At 44.3% G+C, this 17,785-nt stretch overlaps 1 protein-coding gene across 3 annotated transcripts in view; it reads left to right on the forward strand.

Annotated features, from left to right (window-relative positions):
• Positions 1-17,785, forward strand: part of RNF152 (ring finger protein 152) — a 43,204-nt gene that overhangs the window by 413 nt on the left and 25,006 nt on the right. Inside the window, exon 1 of one of the 3 annotated variants that reach the window (XM_059854273.1) lies at positions 11,311-11,391. The exons of the other annotated variants lie outside the window; for them this stretch is intronic. The gene's annotated coding sequence lies outside the window, so the exon portion shown is untranslated. Of the gene's footprint in view, positions 1-11,310; positions 11,392-17,785 lie in introns of those variants that run through there. 3 annotated transcript variants of the gene reach the window in all.

Consider the following 17,785-nt stretch of genomic DNA (forward strand, 5'->3'; position numbering starts at 1 on the left):
CGCCCGCCGCCGCGTCCCGGGAGGGCGGCGGGCGCCGAGGTTACTTCGAAACCCGGCAGGGTCGCGCCTGCATCGCGCCAGCGCTCTTGCGAGCGGTGGAGGGTTATCCGTGTGCTCTGCGAGCAAGTAAATCCAGATAACTTAGAGACGGGGTTTGGTGGGGTCCTTTGTTCCAGCGGGAGGTTCGGTGGTGCTTTTGCGTTGGTTTGGGTTCGTTTTGGGGTTTTATTTTGGTTTTTTTTTTTTGGGTTGATTTCCTTTCCTTATGCCGGCAGTTAGCGGAGAAGATACGCGGTAACTCGGGTACTGTCATTAAGTGCCAGACCTCTCGCCGGGCTTTTAGAAAAAGGCTTTAATTTTTTTTTAAACCAGCCTGGAGGAGAGGCATGAAGCCCTCTGCCCAGGTAGGGTCCCCGCTGTACGGAGCGGCTGCGCTCCGAGTTCCTTACGGCGTTAGATGCCGACCCAGCTGAGGTCGAGCTGCCAAAAATGTGATTTACGGACCCTGCCGACATCCGTCACCCAAGCGCTTTGTTCCGATACGCCGTCCCGTGGAGGGACTTCTCCGAGAGCAGCTCTGCCTCTCCTGAAATGTGAATACACAGGATACGTGCACCAGGGTGCCAGCCGGCGAGGCATTGAGAGTGTGTGTTTGTGTAATAGGTGTCTCTAAAAAAAAAAAAAAAAAGCCCAAACGGGATTTTGATAAGGTTCCATTAATTGACCTGTAAACATAGTAATTCCTCTGCGCTTGTTTGCTCACTGAAACTCTTCCTCCTCCTCATCGATATGGCCCATGATTTGTTTTTGTTTGCTTTTTATTTTTGTTTTCAACTAGTATGTTTTAGAGAGTTTTTGATACGGATTTACTTAGATTTTTTTGTCTGATTTAGCCTGTTGGCAATTACTTGTAGCCTTTCAACTTAGGATGAGTATGAAGGTCCTGTTCTCAGCATTTCTGTACCACAGGCCTTTTTGAAATGCCCAGCGAGTCTGCGCTAATGTAGAGCCTATGGGATGACAACAGTAGCAATCTGGGAAAAAAACCCTTCTGCTGAAAACTCAGTTCTTGGCTATGTAACAGTGTGCGGCTGGATTTCAGCTTCTTACTAGTTGCTTGAAAGGTGGAATGTAAAAGTAGCCCTGGCTGAGGAGTGCAAAGCTGGTGGGTCAGCCTTGTGCTGTTGCTGGCCGTGGCACTGGTGGCACTGGCATGCCCATGGCTGTCGGGACAGGGCTCTGTGGAAAATTCCTGCTATGTACAAGCTGGCAGAACAGTTAAACAACCCAAGCCTCTGGCTCAAAGCGGTGAGGTCTCTCAGAGGGCTTGGACAGTTGTCCAGGTATGTGAAGACAAAGTAAAATGATACCTGTTTTTTGCCACTTTTCTGGGGGAAAGGTGGTTGGACCACATGTGATAGAAATATATTGTGAAATCATCTTGGGAGTATTGGATAGTGCTGTGAGATATCCAGATTAGAAATGCCAGGAAGACAATAAATATTTTGGTCTTAATATTGTGTGTTTAAGTTATACATAGAAATGCAGGAACTCAGAATGAGCCTCTCATCCAAAGACCTGCTGTGGCTTAGCAGAGTGCCCAGGGAATGGGCAAGTAGATCCTTCCGGGTGCTGGTCACCCTTCTCTGAGGGATTCACTTGGTCCTTCATCTTTGCCAAAATCCGTGGATATGTTTTTGTCATACCTGCTCTTGGCTTCTGTTCAGGGTTCTCACCTTGACCCCTCGATGAACTGGATCAGAAGCTCCATCAGCCATAGTCCAGCAAAGGCTTCAGCACAGGTTTAACTTCAGTCATGTGAGTTGCCCCAGTGAAATTAGAGGGATACTTGAAAGCAAGCTTACATATGGAGATTTCAGTCTCAGGGCTGCCTCTCATAAGCCTTCCAGGGTGTGAACTGCACATTGTTTTGCCCTGCATGGGGCTGAGAACAAATGCCACATCATGTTTAGGTTCCATCCAGAACAGCTGATCATACTTGGGACCAGTACTGGCAGAGTAGGAGCAGTGGTGCTTCTCTGCTGGAGTTTTATGGAGCATTAGTTTGTGCTTGGGGCTTGAAGTCTTGCTGGAAGCTAATGAAGCTTATACTCCTAAATGCTCAAGCCATCCTTTTGAGCAGAACTTAGTTTTCTAAGTCAGTGAAATATTTTTCAGACTGTGACCCTCAATCAGTTGATGGGGGCCTGGAGGATACAGGTCTTTTTTGTGAATGAATTTAGATGATTCCCTGATCAGTTGACATGACTCCACTGAAGACCTGGTGATTTGTGGATCTGACCACATTGCTTTTGACTTTGGGACTTGGCCTAGGGCTCTAGCCTTTCTAAGAAGATCAAGCATTTTTCAAGAAGATCAAGTGTCCTTACACTGCCTTTTCTTTACCTGTGTTTATTTGTCAGCCAGTTCTGCAGCCCCCTTCCGTACACCGGGTAGAAGATATTCAGGCAAGTAATGTCTCTGACTTGAGTGTGGTTATTCAGCTGAGTAAACGGTGTGCCATCCAAGTTCAAAGCAGCAGATTTTGGGTGTGAATGCTCTTTTTGTGGAACATGTGGGAAACTAATTTCCAGAGCTTGGGATCTTGGCATGCCTTAAAATTTCTCCTGTTCTTATGCTTTGCCTCTATCCGGTGGGTGGGTGGGCTGGAAGTCAGATGGAAGGCTGGGCTTTCCTCCGCTTACAGAAAGCAGCTCTTCAGAGAAATTCCACAGCTGTTTCTGAGTCTGTCTGGAGTTGCTTTCTTGCTTTGTCGCTGCTGTTTCCTCCTGCTGTGCTGTGCTCTGTGAAGGGAGCAGAGGAGTCCTTGGAACTGATGCAGCTCCTTAGCATGGTCTGTCACACTGAGTGGGGTTAGAGGAAACCCTCCCAGCCCTCATCAGTGCAGCCTCTTCCTGGGTCCTGGACTGACCAGGGCTCAACATTTGCTGGTGTGACTGCAGCAGAGCTGTCCCCTGCCCTAAAGGCTGCGATGGTGGCCAAGCACCAACAGTAGGGGTTAAGGGGACACTGGGGATGGCAAGGAGAAGGATGCTGAGGTTTTTGGGATGAATTAATTTCCAGGGTTGTGAAGGAGAGCTGCTTTCACCCTGAGATCTGAGTGATAGTCCTTCAGCCCTGACAAAGCATTTCACCGCTTTCAAATGCAAATCCCCTTGCCCTATTTTGTCTGCTGCAGAAGTTACCCCTTCAGAGCAACCCCCAGATATAAATAAGTTTGAAATTTGCCCTTTCCCGCTCCAGATGTGTAACATCTGGGTAGTTACAGAGCTGAACTGCATTGTGTGCTATGTAGCTCACAGGCTGGATTGAGAAAGGCTTTGTTTTTTGGGATGTAGCAGAACATGGGAACACCACTAATCAAACATCATTATTTTCATCTGGTTTTATTTTATTTTAACTTTGTTTCCCCAGGAAATGAGCGCTGTTTGTCTCCTGTTTGGCTAGTTTCAACCAGATTGCACCAATAGTTGGCAGTCTGGAAGATCACTTAATTCCCACTTGTGTTTGTTAAGAGTAGTGGGTGGCTGGGAAATCTTTGAAACAGTGCTCTCTCTGATGAAAACTAGACTGCTTACAGCTACTCTCTGTTCTGCTTGGTAGTGACTGTCCAGCCAGGCGTTGCATGTGTGGTGGTCAAACATGCAGCAGCTCTGCAGCCCTGGCCAATTTACAGGGTGTGTGTGGCGTCCAGGGCAGGGGCAAGGCAGCATTGAAGGGAGCTGCAGAGGCAGGAGGGCAGAGGACACAGATGTCCCACAGATGAGTCCTGTTTGTTACTCTTCTTGCAGCATGGCTACCCTTTGGTTTGTCAAACTAGAGCCACGTGAGATTTAGGAAGGCTTGTGGGCTGACAGTCACAGCTTGGACCAGCCTGCTTTCTCTGACCTCCAGGACACCTTGGGAGGTGAATGTTGGAGCAGATGGGAATATGCACGCTGGGCAGGACTTAGCAGAGGTGTGTGTGCATGGGCAAACTCTTTGCACGTGTGCAGTGGCACTGTGATAATCTGGGTGTTCAATGACACCAGCCATGCTGTTGAATTCAGTGATAATTTGACACTGATAACATTCAGTGCTGTATGTTTCTCCCAAAGCAGCTTCTGTGAGTGAATGCAGTCTCGGATTCCCACACAGCCCTCTCCCTCCCCAGAGTGTCTTTAGGTAGGTGTGCACTTGGGCTGACGTACTGCTGTGAGATGTTAGGGACTTGCTTGTGTGTTGCTGAGCATCCCAGTATAGATGCAGTTGGTTTGGCATGGCTGTCTTGAGGGGTCTGCTTCTGAAATCTGGGCACCATTGTACTAAGAAAAGCAGACTTACCCTCACCCAGGCTGTATCTGTGCTAGACAGTATAGCTGTGCTGCATGTGGTGAGCACATTTCTTCCGGACTTGGACTGAAGGAAAAGACAAACATTGACAGTAGAAATAGGAGTGTCAGAGGTGTTGAGCATTTATGGGATCCACATGCAATTCCTCACCCACTGTGCATTTTGATACCCTTTTTGTTGCTGCTGATGGTCAGATGATGCATACCTGTTGATGTGGGGCATAGAGCATGGCCCTGCAGACATCACCAGTGTCAGGTTCTAATGTCACAATATTATGTGACACCTTAGAGGGCCAAGGTAAATCTCAAACACCCATATAGATCTAGGTAAAGCCGGATGCATCTTTTAAGGTGAGGTGAAGGGAGGAACTGTATAGCTGGCTCCCCATCATGGTTTACAGTGCATGTGGAACATCAAGTCATGCTAACGAGGCAAAATGCTATTCCCTTTCCCCACACAAAAACTGCCTGGGCATCTCTGGCATCCAAGTGTAATTCTCTACACTGTTAGGAATATGTCACGTAGAGAAGCAGAACATCTCTTGCGTCACTTCTTTTCCCCTCCATAAACACCATCTCTGAGCACTGGTAGCTTGGCATGGTAGGTGACTGTGGTAGAATGGACTCTTGGGCTTGGAGAAGATTTTGCAGGTCCCTCCTCTGAAGGTGCCAGCCACCCAAGCTTCAGAAATCCTGAAGCAGGCAGATGTGGGGTAAAACATGGCTGTGGTGTTATCTTTGCCTGTTCTTGTTAGATGTATTGTGCTACCCCTATACCTTTAGGGATGGTGCAGTGCTTTCCCTGAGCAGGGGGGAGGCATGCATGCCAAGAGGGAAGGATTGCAATGTTTCCGTTACCAATCACAGTAGACTTTTCCATGGTGGAGCTTTTCCAAAAGATGTGCACTGAGAAGAGCTGGTGTGACCAGAGTACCTGGGACACTGCAGGCTCTGAATGACTTCACCTCAGGGACTTGATAGCTCCAGTTTTTGCAAACTCTGCTCTCTAAGGATGGGGAAAGATAGAAGTGAAACTTGCTTTGTTAGGTGCACAAGATCACGTAAAGCTTGTGGTAGTAGCTGCTAACGTCCCACAGACAAGGTGAAAGTACGACTTCCAAGAAAACCTGGGTGTGTGTTTGCAACTGGGGACATACAAAGGCAAATAAGACTTTTTGAAAAGCATGAAGTGTGCATAGGGAGCATGGTGTCAGCGGCACTGCCTCTTGCCAGCTAATACTGTCTTGCAAATAAAACAAGTTGGGCTGTTGCTATTGCAGCTGCTTTCCCTCACAAAGCAGGGTGACCCAGACGCTGAGAAACATGTTGGCAATTGGCCTGAAGTCGGATGTATGCAAGGTAATTTACTTAAAAGATCCAGTATAACAATTATCATTCAGCATGAACACATACAGCTGTAATGTTTGCTTGCCAGTTGTATTTTATATGATGCTCTCCCTGAAGTTGTTCATTGGCTGTATCTACCCACAAACACAGGAACACAGCCTGGAGATGATGGGCTTCTTCCCTGACCTGCAGTTAGGAGCAGTGATTACACTTAAACAAGTTTTATTGTGGAGGTAGGAGGGATTCAGTGGCTTGGGCAAAAGACTAGGGGTGTCATTTGGGATCCAGGCCTTGGGAGCTTTCCTTCTGACCTTCGGCAAAGCATATCAGCTGCTCAGTGCCTCTGTTCATAAAATCTGATTTGTGACAATCAGCTTCAGAGTAGGTGATTGATATTGGTCTTGGTTTCCTCCTCTGAAGCAACTCCAAAATCCCCAAATGTTTGTGCATGGAATTAAAGCCTAAAAGCTCCCTTTCTTCTCCCTGCTCTTTACCTCAGATAAAGGTGGAAGAAAGGGAGTTGTTCACAGCTATCTGCTGGAGGCATCCATCATGTTGGGAGCAGAGGCTGCTGGTTGTTCCACATGTTATTAATGATGAAAAGTTATAAACGTATGATCACATAATTGTGTTGCATTTCAATTGCTTACAAAATAATGATATCAGGGGAACAGTGGGGTTACAAAATCAGGCGGACAAAAGCCATGAAGTTCCAGGACTAATGTTGCAGAACTCCCCTTTGCATCTGCATTATGATACAATCTTTAATTCTGTAATTACATCATTTTTTCCCTTTCACAGAATCCCTTTTTCACTGGATAGGTAATTGCTGTATAATTCATTTTCTCTTCCCCACATTTACTTTCTCCATGTGTCTGTACATCTATTTATTTTACACCCTACCCAGACCTTGAACTGAACAGTTGCTAATTCCTTCCTGGAGGGCTTTCTCAGGTGGAGAAGTTATTCTTGCAGCATATCAGGCACACAGGTATTGTCTGTGTTTTCATAGTTGAGGAATGAAGTCAAAGAACAAATCAATCTCAGGAGATTGAAACACCTTCAATTTTGGCTACATTAAAGAGTCCCTTGGGTATGGTTTTATTTTTCACTCATCCCAGAATACCAGGCATGATGTAGCAGTTCATCTGCTGGAAGTGCAAGGACAGCTGACCTCAGCTGCTGGTGTCTGTAGATTAGCCCTAAATGCCTTGACTTAAGCAGGGAACCGCCCCGTTAGGGGTCACCTGAAGAGAAAACTGGTTTCAGAGACTTGCTGAGCTTCTTAAAAGGTCAAGTGTGAAGCCAAGGAGGAGGTAATTCCTGCCTGTAGGTGGTATGTCCAACTTCCTCATGCAAGGTGGTTGTCTCTTTATTCCTGCACTGCTTTGTTCACTAATGTTTCTGACATTCATTGAGAGAGGCAGGGTTTGAGGGATAGCTGTTGTTTTTATCACACAGCCTTAACTGCCTTTTTTTGAAAGCTGTTGATTTCTAGAGTTCAAATGGTTTGTGACCATTGAATTGGAAACAGGGTCAGTGCAGATATATACAGAGGTGGGGTGAAGGTTGTATGGGCAGTCTTCATGATGATACCTTCTAATTTTGAAGTGATCAAATTTGCAATCTTTGTATTAAAAAAATACTATAGCTAGGTTTAATTTTATAACTGTACAAAGGGAAAAGCGGGAGATAAATAAAAATTATTTGGCCTTGTCATGTGGATCTGCAGTGGTCTGAGTCATCCAGAGAGCACAGACCCTTGGGATGTAACATTAATTTCTAGCCCATGAGGTAAGGACCTGGTGAGGAAGCTCTGTGTGTTATGGATGGTGGTCAGTGGCTGGAGTGGGATGACATGCTCAGCAGATTGTCTGGTGCTGTACTGGGGGGCTTTGCAGCCCAGAGTCTGGATATCCTCAGATCCCAGTTAAGGATGGGGTAGGCAGGGTTTTGGTGCTTCCCGAGTCCCTCTCTAATTTGCTGTGTCTGTTCTGCTCTGCACTGAGTGTCAGCCTAGTCATCCCCTTAAACTTGCCCTCCCCAGTCTCCCTCCTTTCCCCCTCTGTTTCTGTGTTCCCCTAACAAATGCCATCTGCTTCTCTCCATGTTCTCAGGTAACATCACTTTGGCCTGTTGTTTCTGGTGCCACTTTTAATTTTCCAGAGGTCCCAGATAGCCTGGTACAGTTATGTACAATCTTGATTCTAGTGTAGATCTGTAATTTTTGCCTATGCAAACTGTAGGTGAAAGTCAGCCCAATGCCTTTGAAACATTTTAGAGATTTCATCTTGAGCCATTACTATGAGATACTTTGAGATCAAGCAATGGGGAAATGGCTGCTTTAGGCCAACTCTACTTATACCTTATATCTAAAGAATATGTGGTGTTCCACCCTGTTCTGCAGTATTTTGTATGCAGTCTTGCTTGATGTTACCTACTTTCTGTGGGGTGCAATATGATACTGAAATTGCAACAATTCATAGTGAGGATCACTACTTGCTCATGCTTTTTATTTTCTGGAAATGAATAGCAGCATGATAGTGCAAGAAAGAGTGTGCAGGTTCTAGAGGCTGTGCTTCCAGCTGAAATGCAAGTTGGTGAATTTGGCCGCTTTCCAGAAAAGTGGTGTCTGTTGTTCCAGCAAGTCATTAGATGTCTGCACTTCTGTCTTCTGACCAATTTACAACAAGTCTCTTCCTACATCTCTGTTCAGGGGAGGGGGGTGTTTTAATACCAATCTCACGCAGCAGCAAGAGAGGACGATGTAGACAATTTCTGATTGTGTTTGAATGAGCATGACAATAGGCTTTCTTTATGTACTTTAGGATTTTTTGTTTCATTTTACTAGATGAGGAAAAGTGGATGTACCAGCAAAGAAAATACGCTTGCCAACAAATCTGGTCTTGGAACAGACCGGGCTGACCTGCAGTGAAACATTTGGCATGGTAATAATTTAAAAGTCAGACTTGTGTTCTTGGGAGTTTGTTGTATAAATCATGGCCATGATCACTATAAACCATGTCAAACTAGATTAATAAAATAATGTCAGAGTGTCTTAAAAAGTTTCAGATGACTCCAAGGATTGTACACCTTTACAAAATAATTAATAAGCCAGAAGCTAAAAGCTGGCACCAGCTGGTTTTTCTCCTTGCCACTGTGTGTAAGTCCAAGAGCCAGTATTTGATTACTGAACTTAATGTGTTTGAGGAGAGACAATTAACAGGAACATGGGACTGGTCTTGAGCTCTTACCTGAACGTTCTTGGGGCTCCAGGGACTTTGTCAAGCCTCTGGAAGTTTACTGGGAGAAATGGCTTGTGTCAATGGAGACATCTACACATCTTTAAGAGTTTTGTGAGGGGAGAAAGTAAACAGCAAAAAACACTGGCATAAGGCATCTCCAGCCTGGAAGGTGGTGGTGAGCCTATGTGCCTAGGATTTGGTCTGTGCTTGGATGGGCTTCACTTAATCCCTGATAGAACCTTGTCCTCTCTCTCTGTTTTGTGTGTGCGGTTTTCTTTTGAAGTAAGCATGTTTAGGCAGACCTTCAGGCACTGTAAGTTGCAATAGCTCCCCTGGGAAAAAAAACAGCTCCTCTGTGGGGTGGCCCCCATGTTAGGTGTGCCCTGCTGGCCTCTCTCCACCCCTGGTTTGCCTCCCTCTTCTCCTCTTCCTCGCAGCATCTGTGGTCAGATGCTTAGAGGCAGGGACAGGGGTTGGAAAAAGCTGGCTCAGCAGAGGAGGTAGAGAGCCAGCTGATGCCACTATTAATGTTCTTTCAAAATTGATGGATGAGACGATTACAAAATTGCAGAGGGAAGTGCAAGTTAACAGAATCCATGTTTTAATTGTATTCTGGATTGTTTTCAGCAGCCAGCTTCTGAGGTGCAGGACAGATCAAGCATTTTTTGTAGGATGTTGATGTGGACTGCACACTGTACTGTTTTTAAAGAAAGAAAAAGATTGGGCCAGTCTGTTTTCCACACTCTGCTGCTCTCAGTCTTCTTCACTTGTCCTGTGTGATAGTATGCTGTGTCTAGACAGTAAATCAGATCTGAAATACTGTCCCGATGCAGCTAGAGAAAAAAGAGGCTCTTGCAAACACCTGTGGTGTCAAGATCCTCAAGCCTGTAAAGGGTGCTTAGGTTCTAGACTTGTAATTTCCTCTGTGTGCCCTTCATCCTCATGGAAAGGAGTGAGGATGGTGGAGCTGTCTGGCTGGTGGGTGACCAGCAGTGCTGGCCTTTAACCTGAGGGAGATTCTTTTTCAGCTGATGAAGCCCTCAATTGTTATGCTCATTTGAACTGCCCTTGCTCAGTCTGCTAGTAGCAGTTGTGTGCAGCATGACATTTTCTTCTGGACAGGTGTTTTACTTGAGTATGCTTCAACCAGGATTGGACCAAAACACTCTCTTCTAAGTTTCATTTTTCTTCAGGTTTTAAATAAACCAATTTTCTTTGTAGTATTTTTCTGAGCTTTTCTTTCTTCTGTTACTAAGACCTTTTCCCCACAGGCTCCTTAATTCAAACATAACATTCTGTAATTCTGCATGTTTTGAAAAAGTACTTGTGTAGGTGGTTAAGAAAAGAAAGCATCAGTCCTTTTGCTTGCCTCCTCCTGCTTCCTCCCAAGTCAAAAGCTGAGAATGGGACACTTTTCAGGAGTGGGCCCTTTAAATTGAAGTCCTAGTCTCAAAGTCCTGGCATCTGCATCAAACAAGCGTTGTTTTCCATCAGCTGCAGGTGGAGTTGCCTAAGAGAAGGTATCTTTGGGGTCTTGGAGGGCTGCTCTGTTTCTGAAAATGAATAATTCAGGGTGGAGATGGTCTTCTGCCTCAATGCTTTAGCATGTGTGTTTCTTCCATCTCTCTCATACCTTTGTTCGTATTTCTGGGATCCAGTTGGGCAGTGAGGAGCCGCCCCCGTTTCTCCCTACTTACCTTCATGGGGCAGCAGCTGCCATTCTAGTGGTGAGGTTTAGAAATTTGTTCCTCTGGCTTCCTTTCCTGCTCTGGAGCTGGTTGGTATTTTAATGTTTTAACATTAGGCAGGGTAGCACACCAAGGAGCTGGGCTGCTGAAGAGGAAAAGTTCCTCCCATTGTTGCAGGGAGGAAAACAGGCTTGTGAGACCCAGAGGCGCCTTAGCTAAGCAGGCAGTAAGTGGGGAAGATGAGCAGTGAATCACAGTGGCTTTCTGACATCCTAAAGGACACAAAATCATTGCAGTGTTTACTCTGAAAATACTCTCTCTGCCTTTCCAGAAGTGCGCTGTTTACACACAAGCAAATGCTGAGGTTTCGCAGTGTACGTGCTTGTGCTGTTTGTGCTGTGGGCACAGCTGGTAATGCTGATAGGAGGGTTTCTCTTGTTCAGGCACTTGCTGCTTAGAAAGTAGAAATTTGCTGAGAGTGGCACTGGAAGCCCAGCTCTGTTCCAGTGGCATAGGGAACTGCTGGCGGGGGCTGAGCTGTGCCACAGCAGAACCAGAGGTCCTGAAGTACTTGCGCTGTTATTTGGAATATTTAAATACTTTAAGCTTTTTTTTCCCCTTAGCAATACTTTCCAAATTATTTATTTAAAAGAAAACCTGAAATATGCTGTTTTGCAGATGCTTGGGAGCCTGTTTTCTTCCCTCTGCCGTGGTAGATCTGTTAACATCAGTGACTACAGCTACAAGTTGCTTGTCCAGGTGAAGCTTGTCTTTGCTTTTGTGGTATCAAGCCCTGTTTGGCATGTTTCGATCTGATTCTCACAGAATTCCCTTTTGTTTGCTGCACTGTTGTGTATGCCAGTTTCCCTGTAAATGTTATGAGAACTGGCAGTATGGGCCTGATGCCAAGGGTAAGGGACTAATATAAATACATTTATTTTTATTTTGGAAGCTCTTGCAGTTCACACTTTGCTGGCAGGGTGGTAATGATGTTTCACAGAAGAATGCTTTTCTTTTCATTTTGATTTCAAAGTGCTCTAACAGGGTCCATGCACAGTCTTAGGCATGGCAAATGATGCACCAGGCTCAAGGACCATTCAGCAGCAGGAGATGAGGGTGGAAATGGGCCTGGGGGCATAGGGTGAGCCTGAGGTTTGTCCAGGATAGCAGCACTGCTGAGGCAGGGTGTGATGTCCCTGGGAGTCCAAAAGAAGGTCATGTTTCCATTTTTTAGTTGCCAGGCCTGTGCTGTAGCCATTCTGCAGTGTTGCTTATTCAGTGTTTTGTTTTAGGGAGCCTGAAGATGTGTTGCCACAGCTGAACAAGGCATCCTCTGTGAGATCTGAGGTCCCTGCCTGTGCAATACCTGGCTGTTTGGGGTGTGCAGAGCCAGGGACAGAAGTGGCTGAGGGTTTGCTTTGGCTCCTGGTTTGTGGCTGCGCTCAGCAGGCTGTGGGATGTACAGAGCATTGCCATGCCGAGGTTCTTCCAGTGGAACATGGCAGCTTTGGCACCCAGGGCTGTGCAGTCTGAGGGCACAGTGTTTAAGCTGGAGAGGCTCTTGATGGGAGGTCAAGATGGTTATTTGCATTACTGATGAGATGATTAGTAGACGGTGTTCATGGCTCTCATTAGAGACCTGTGGAAGATTGGGTTCAAACAGAAGGATCTCTGTGTGTGTGTAATTTATGAGGGCTGCTGCTCAGACCTTCATTCATACTCTTAATTGTTCTACAGTGGCAGTGGGGAGGAGAAGCTGGAAAAAGCTAATTGTGTTCTGTGCTCTCAAATGGGAGCAAAGGCGGCCAAGGCATGCAGTCCACAGAGGCTTTAGATGCTCCTCTATGCTGTGGATCAGCAGTGTAGTGCAGGGGGATCTGATTTTCATATCCTGATGATTGGCTTTCTTTGTATAGAAGTACCCAGTTTTTAAAAATAGCTGAAATCAAAAGGCCAGGCTCTTTGGTACAAAACTATTTGTTCTTGGTACTTGTCACATGCTTAGTTGACTGAATTAATCAAATGGAAAATGCTTTTTCCCAAACCAGAAAAAAAAAAATCTATGCAAAGAAATGTACTCCATTTTTTTTTTTTTAATTTAAAAGCAAAATAAAAAAAGATCCCACTTCTCTGCTTCCTTCTCTCACGCTCCTTCTTCTATGTTTCTCTTGGTGGCAAAATGAGACAAGTAAAAGGTTGAAGAAGATGTTTTGTATGGGCATTCACACATGTATGTGTGGAGGAAAAAACCAAAATATATGGATGTTTTTGAGTTACCAAAAATAGGCTGGTAAAAATCAGTGATTTCTGTAAATTTACTTATATGAAAAAGTTGCATTTACCAACTTGCAGTAACTTTGCAAGTTACTCCACTTTGTATTCTGGTGCTACATAAACATAGGCTTACTTTTCGGGAGCCTCTGTTCTCCATTTCCTTCGTGACCCGTGTCTGAGCAAAAGCAGTGACTGCCTTAAGAGGGTCTGAAGTCATGGGTGTGAGGTACTGCATACTTCTGAGATGTATCAGCTTCCCCCTTTTGTAAATTGTAAGGTGCAGATCCTTTTATATTTCAGCATGGCTTGCTTGTTTAGTGAAAGGGATGCATGCAGATGAAACTGGTTTTGGGTGTTTTAGTACTGCCAGACATGACAGAAATTCTGAGCTTCTTTACGTGAAATGTGTCTCTTCCACGAGAGCAAAGTCCTTGACTGTACTTTAAAAACCTGGGTTAAGTAATTACTCTATGACCACATTAACACTTTCTTTTCTTGCCACTTTTCCAATTGTGGCAAGCTTTGCAAGCAAAAAAAAAGGAAAAGTAATATAAGGGAGCAGATAGTTTGGGGGTTTGTTTGTTTCACTTCTTTAGTGCATCTTATCTACATCTGATTTCTGGCAGTGTTTTGTGACCTTCAGTGGATCTCATTCAGTGTTTTCCATTTGAAGCTCCAAGCAGAAAGAAACCTACAAGCCAGAGCCCTGAAAGCTCTGAACTGCCCAAAAGGAAAAGCTTCTTGCATCAGCTCTTCCTCTTTTCTCCTGTGTTGGTAAGAACATTGAAGGCAATTGTTTAAACCAGCTGAGCTTTACTGCAAAAGAAAAAAAGGAAAAAACCCACAAAACTGTCAACATTTGGAGATAAGTACAAAGAGGACTGACCACTCCTACTCCTCCTCATGGCAATCCCAAATTTATTGCTGGTCTTATTTCAATACATTTTTAAGGCTTTTAAAAATCAACTTCATTTGAAAACAGAGCTGTGGTTTGGTGCACCTAGGAAGTGGGGATTAGTCTTGTGTGTCAGGATTCATGTGTTTAGACTATCTGGAGCTTGAATATTCTTGGAATATTCTCAAAGTGAAAACTGGGAGCCATCTAGGCATTAGCTGAAGAAGAAAAGGTTTTAAGTCACAAAAATCATAAGCAGAGGAAATGCAAATTGCATTTCTTTAGTGCTGCATAAAAGGAAATTGCTAAACATGTTCATTTGGTAAGCAAGTAGGTTCATGAACTGTATTGTATTGCCTTTTTTTTGTAAATGCCCCCATTTCATTGCTGGCACGTTACCTTCTGTAGCCAAAAATCAAGAAGAAAGAGGTTTGTAAGAGTACCAATTTCAGCAGACTGCCTGGAATCTCAAACTGCTTATTAGGTTTCTTTGAATTATTGGGTGATATATTTGGTAGCTGGTGCTTTGTATCAGAAGTACATAATGTAAATAAATTTAATTAGAATTGTGCTCATACACTTTCTGTCAGTCTTTTGACTGGATTTTGCTAGCTTTGTAAAGCACAAAACTCCAGGTATTGACAAAATTTCTTCTTGTGAACTCCTTTCCTATAAAAAGCTGGTGCAAAGTAGTTCTTTTCTATCATAGGGAAAGACTAGAAGACCTGCTGCTTCTCCCAAAACCACATAGGTCTCTGTGCTACTTTGAGGATGGGTGTTGGTGGTTTAGCTCTTCCTTCATCAGAGATCAAGGGTCCCTCTTTCCTGGTGCCTTGGCTGCCACTGCAAGGCCTCCTTACAGATCTTGCACCGACAGAGGGAGGTGCCCCTGCCCTTATCTGTTGAGAAAGGGTGCTCAGCATCTGGGAGGCACAGACACCATGTTGGAAGCCTTGCACTCCCCGGGAAAGCTGAGGCAAATCGGAAAGAGCTAGAGAAGCAGGGTCCTGTGGTCCACACACTGTCTGCTTCCTAGGTCTTAGTGGCTTTTTGGAAGCAGTGAAATTAGATGGCCATGTGCCCAGTGCAAGAAATTATTCACTCCACTGTATTTATTTTTATAGTGAAATTGCATTTTCATATCTCCGTGAGAGAGACTGTAGCCGGATACAAACCCAGTGAAGCATTTCTTTTTGTGGACATAGCGACTTTGGCACAGCTGTGATGAAGCTTGCTGCTCTCTTCATGAAAACACACTGAGCTGGGAATGCTGCTGGTTTGCATCCTCTCCGAGGAAATTCAGTGATGGAGTTGTGGTGGATGGAGATTGTATTTTGTCACACTCCAGACCGACATTACCGTGCAGGAAAAGATGTGCTGGACAGGCATAGCTTTAGTAAAGTTACGTGACTGTGATTTCATGGTCCAACATGGGATTAGGAACTACCTGAAAATAATTTAATTTCACTTTTTAGTGACTCAGGAATGTGAATGCTTTAGATTTGAGGCACATTTCTTAAAGAGGTTTTACATTTCAGTGCATTAAAATGAATATGCATGTGAAAGCTTGAGAGTATGAAGTCTGTGCTTGTGAATTGGGCAGTTAGTGGTTTGGCCCACCTGCATTTTGTGTTTACATGCAAAGTAATTTGCATTAGCAGGAGAGCATTCCATGTGCATACAGCATGTGTTACAGCGAATCAACACACTAACAAAGGAGTTCTGAGAAATAGAGGAGGCCATGTCGTTAAGATGGGCTACTTTTTGGAGGTCACTAAATTGTGTCTTGTCTTAAAAACAGAAGAGGGGGAAAAACTGGAGGTGAGATGGTGGGGGTTACGTGATTGTTTTAGTTAGGATCCAGTCCTCTTTAAGTAATGCAGTCTGCTCTTGATCTTTGAGAATTACTCAGGGCTCTGTTTCAACTGGTCTCCAAAGTGACTCAGTGTAAGAACCGAGGTCATGTGGATTTTTTTAAAAAGACTTACTGGACTAATTAGGCTATGCTATGTGGCTTAGTAGTAGTTAAGCATGCCCAGTGTTACTGGTAAGAGTTCAACCTTCAGTTTTCTGCTGGAAGCAACTTCCCTTCAAAATGCAGAGATGAACAGCAGTTGTGATTAGAGATTGTAACATATAAACCCCAAAGCGTTGTAGAAATTAAGGGAAAAGGAAAGAATCTGTAGAAACTGAAGGGGAGTTAATTATATGACAAGGGATCCACTGAAAAAGCAGATGGCTTAACATTCAGTGTTGCAGGGAGAAGACAGATTGTATGAGTGTTTAGTAACTACTTTGACTGAGTCTGTTCTTGTGCATATATATTAAAAAAGTGGCTGCTATGATTATGTATAATGGCTTATTATGTAGTTGTTAGAACAAGGCAACAGAGAAATAAGACTTCCAGATGTACTTCTTATGCTCGTTACAAACATTGATACAAACAAACGTTCTCTCTCTCCACCTCTGGACTAGCCAAATGTTGCTTGCCTGTTATCTGTGTTCCCCCTTGCTTCCTGCCTGTTCTCTGTCTCTACCCACCTCCTGCCTGCCCCTGCCCTGGCCTCCAGCTCCTATAGGGAGTCTGGTGTCTTTTCTGCTGCTGCCTTCTCCATCCTCTTGACATATTTCCTAAACTTCAGTAATACGGATGTAAATCAGGCAGAGTTTTAGTTCCTCCTAATTTCTGTAGCATATATAAGTTCAAAAGATTAAAAAAGAATGTTTAGTAAAGGTCTTTGTCCAGTGTTTGTTTCCAAATACTGCGAATGATTGGTGAAGACCTTAGATTATTTCTACAAGGAAACTCTCTTATAGTATAAACTTTGCCAAATTCTACATGACTGAATAAAACTATGAGTTCTCTTGACCCATAATTCCAGAGGGGTAATTTTATTGAGGTTCAGAGTCAGATTTTGTATTGTAGGAAGTCTGTGTCTTCTAAGGAAGAGCCTTCATCTGTCACATACTGTTTACTGTCCAGAGGCAAATTTCAAGTCTGGAAGGGTGAGGCCATGTGCCACTGGGAGGGTTCTCTAAAAATCGGATTGCCAGACCAGAGGGCAGTATGATCAGATCAGCCAGAACGTGCACTGGGGTGTTTTTAGTGATTCTTATCAATTACAGGAAGACAGAGGACTGCCTGGCTGTTCATGAGGCCTGCTGGGCAAATTTACTGAACCAGTAAGAACATATTGAAACAATGCTGTGTTTTGTGCCTGTGGTATCCTTAGATGAGTGTTGGGTTGAGTCAAGATCATCTTTGCTTTTGTGTGACACGTTGGCTTTGTGCTGCCAAAGGTTACAGGGTGGCATTGGGGGCCTGTTTGTCCCAGCATAATGTTCAGCGTGGTGTGCTTCCTCCTTGGCTTGGCTTTCTGGTTGGATTTTGATCCAGAAGAAGTAACCCCTGCCACCAGGGGGTGAGTACAGCATGGATTTTATACACAACATGTATAAAATCTAGGCCTGCCCAGTTTAGTGCTGGCCAGCATTGAGTCCAGAGGAGTTCTTTCCTTTTCAGCTGTGCTTGGTGTTGGCACAGCGTAAGCTAAACTTAAGCTGCCTGAATACCAGTTTAGCTAACTTATTGTTCTTTGCTACTATTTGGTCTTCCCAGCACAGACAAACATCACTTCATTTCTCCTCTTCAAAGGCTGTTATTACTTGCTGCTCTTTTAATTTCTCCAACCCCTCCCCCCCCCAGTGACACCTCCAGTAATGTTTCATTGCCATGCAAAATGAGGAAAGCACTTTGTCAGCAGCCTACTTCAGGCAAAGAAATTTATATCTTTGAGAAGCATATCTACAGAACAGCAATTACTCAGATCATCAATATTTATATAGCAGATAATAGACATCATGGACAAGATGAATATTGTCACAAGAGCAATAGCTGTTGGGAAGGGGGGGGAATGCAAAATATAATTGCTAGATTTCTTTAAATGGGATAATTATTTAACTTTCAAGTGATTGGTGAAAATA

This window comes from Haemorhous mexicanus, chromosome 1 (genome assembly GCF_027477595.1).
Source record: "Haemorhous mexicanus isolate bHaeMex1 chromosome 1, bHaeMex1.pri, whole genome shotgun sequence".
Lineage (NCBI taxonomy): Eukaryota > Metazoa > Chordata > Aves > Passeriformes > Fringillidae > Haemorhous > Haemorhous mexicanus.